Source organism: Lygodium microphyllum, chromosome 6, assembly GCF_053477565.2.
Source record: "Lygodium microphyllum isolate KBCC chromosome 6, Lygodium_microphyllum_v1.1.10, whole genome shotgun sequence".
NCBI classification, from domain to species: domain Eukaryota; kingdom Viridiplantae; phylum Streptophyta; class Polypodiopsida; order Schizaeales; family Lygodiaceae; genus Lygodium; species Lygodium microphyllum.
Window position 1 is genome coordinate 86673367 of NC_141140.1, and position 3624 is coordinate 86676990.

Consider the following 3624-nt stretch of genomic DNA (forward strand, 5'->3'; position numbering starts at 1 on the left):
TCTGTCCAAAATAACTTTTATTATAGTATGGAATATCTTTGTGTATACAGTGATGTGGTTTGGTCTAAAGAATGCTCTGACTTCTTTTCAAAGGGATTTTCAAAGGGATTTTCAAGAGATATTTGGCCCCTACCTGACTAATTTCATGAGAGTTTTCTTAGATGACTTTAGTATGCTTGGGAAAGTTTTGCTTCACCTAACGCACCTTCGGTTATGTTTGACAAGATGCAGTGAGGTAATTTTGAGTTTGAATACTTTAAAGTATGTATTTTCTATTCAAGGAGGTGTTTTGCTTGGCCATATTATTTCAAAATATGGCATTGTTGTCAACCCCACAAAGGTTGCTCCCATCATGTAAGATGCAGTCCTAGATTCAACATCCATAGTTATCTGATTCTTGGGGAAAATCAGGTGGCATGGGTGTCACTGATGACTCTTGGCCCATTTAGCTATTCCCTTGAATCAATTTGCACATGTGGAAAAATCTATTTTTAAATGGAATGAGGAGGAAAACCTAGCGTTCTGGCACCGTAGGCTCCGAGTCCTAATCTTGATCCCGCTAGATTGGAAAAAACCACTTCATGTCTTGGTTGATGTGTCTAATGTGGCTATTGGTAGTGTTCTCATGTAGGAGGATTCCAATGGGTGGTTCCAAGTAGCCTTTTATGCAAGTTGGATACTATTCAATGCAAATAAGAATTACTCTATCACTAAAATGAGTGCTTTGGCATTATTTATTCCATAAAGAAATTTTGATATTATTTGCTAGGACATGCTTTTATTTTCCATGTAGATCACTCAACCTTGGTTTACTTGGTTAACCAACAAAATGTGATTGGAAGATTATTAAGGTGGATTTTGTTGCTACAAGAATTTGAGTACAAAGTGATACATTGATCAAGAGCTCAACATGTGATCGATGACTTTCTTTCCCACAACAACTAGATTCTAGAGAAGCACCAACAAGTGTCAATAATGATTTTTGAATGCCCACTTATTTGTAGCAGAAGCAGATGAACTTGAATCACCTAATCCACCATGGACCCAATATGAGAAAACATTGACTTCTTGGACATTGGAGTGCCTTTGGCCCATCTATAGAAGGATCAACACAAACAAATGGCTCTTTCAAGCCAACTTTTGCGGCCATCATGGGCTAATTGTACCACCGCACCCTATTTAAAGTGCTATAAAGAGTGGTTTTACCAACGGAGCAATTCTTCACAGTTTTGGATGAAGCTCACCAAGGAATTTCCAATGGCCATTTCACTCTATTGATATGACCATCATATAAATCAAACAAGCCAGATTGTGATGGCCGGTGATGTATGTAAATGAGTCCAACAATGTAATTACTGCCAAAGGTTGGGTCAACCCAATGCTAGGGACTACTTGTCACTTTAGCTAATATTACCCTTGGAACCCTTCAAAAATGTGTCAAGATTGTGGGAGAGAAGGAAGGAGTCTCACTTGAAGCTTTCTTGCTTGCAAAATGGGGGAATACACACAAGGGTGGAGGCTCAAAACAGTTTTCCTCTTCTTAGTTGTGTAAGCCAAAAGAACTCAAGTACAAAAGAAATAGAAGAACCCTCTATATGGGTCTCAAACCAAACTCAACTAACTAAGGTGGCATACTAACTGAGCCACGAACTAGAGTAGATAAGGATAGCTATCATGTAGCTATTATTCATGGGCGGTGTACCAACCGCGTCTGCAACTGACAAGTTGGTGACATAAATACACAACGGTCACCCTGGCGTATCACGAGTGGAGCTCGATATCTCAACACTCCCCCTCGAGCTCAATCCCAATTCCTGCACACCAAGCAGGTCTCTGAACTTGCGCAGCTTCTCTGCGCCCAATGCCTTCGTGAATATGTCAGCTACCTGATCCTCTGTGCTGACATAAACTAGATCAATAAGACCTAGTAAAACCCTCTCTCGCACATAGTGATAATGCACCTCAATGTGCTTTGTTCTAGCATGATAGACTGGGTTATTTGCCAAGTGTATACTACTCATGTTGTCACAATAAATGACAACTGGTCCATCTGTAGACTGATGCATATCATAAAGTAGCTTATGCAACCAAGCTACCTCACATGCAGCCATTGCTGCACCCCTGTACTCAGCCTCTGTGCTCGACAAGGCAACTGTAGGCTGTTTCTTGCTGCTCCAAGTGACTGCAGCACTCCCAAAAGAGAACACATATCCACTGGTAGATCGTCTATCAGAAATGCTACTAGCCCAATCAGTATCAGTGTATCCATGCAAGTGTATCTGAACCCCAATCTCATAAAATAGTCCATACTGCAATGTGGACTTCACATACCTGAGTATGCGTCTAGCCGCATCCAAATGTGGTTTCCTTGGAGCCTGCATAAATTGACTTACCAATCCAACAACATAGCTCAAATCTGGCCTGGTAATAGTCATATAAATCAAACTTCCTACTATGCGTCTGTACATAGAAGGGTTTTCTAGAAGCTCACCTGCATCTATGCTCAGCTTCACATTCTGCTCCAAAGGAACTGAAATAAGCTTACAGCCTGTCATCCCATATTTGGACAGCATGTCCAATCCATACTGCCTATGCAAGAGCTGTATCCCACTTGGTGATCTAATCACCTCAATGCCCAAGAAATAACGCAGCTCTCCCAAATCCTTCATCTCAAACTTCTGCTTCAATAGCATTTTCACATGAAGGATATCTTCATCACTGTCACCTATCATAATCAAATCATCAACATAAATGACAAGTAGCATAATACCTTTCTCTGTTTTTCTCACATAAAGTGAGAAATCTGCCTTGGAAATCTGAAAGCCAATAGTGACAAGATACTGTCCTATCTTGTCAGACCATGCTCTAGGTGCTTGCTTCAAGCCATACAAAGCTTTCTTCAACCTGCAAACAAACTCAGGATGAACAGCATGCACATAACCTGGTGGCTGCTCCATATAGACCTCTTCTTGCAAATCACCATGCAAGAAGGCATTCTTTACATCCATCTGATGTAAAGACCATCCCTTTGATGCAGCCATAGCAATGACTGCTCTTACGGTTGCCATCCTTGCAACCGGACTGAATGTTTCTTCATAGTCAATGCCATATGTTTGTGCATACCCCTTGACTACTAATCTTGCCTTGTATCTGTTCACAGAACCATCTGCATTGTGCTTCACCTTATAAACCCACTTACAGCCAATTGCATTCTTACCTTTAGGCAAAGGTACCAATTCCCATGTAGCATTTGCTTCCAAGGCATCCATTTCTTCATCCATGGCTCTCTCCCATTTTTCTTTTCCCATGGCTTGCTCAAAAGAAGTGGGTTCTGGTTCTTGTATCACTTTGACCATATATGCATAGTGAATGGCTGTAAATCCATCATATTTCAGCCTATCCACAGGATACCTAGCTCTGGTAGACCTGCGCAAAGTAGGTTCACTCCCAAGTGCTCTCAAAACATCCCTGGTCTTCCTTACTCCAGGTGTAACAATAGAAGGAATACCCAACTCATCATCAATGCTCTGTTCTGAGCCACTGGATTCACCATCCACATAAGAGTGACCTGCATTCACATCAAACATGGGCTGATCAACCTTCTCTTTTCCTTTTCGTGATACC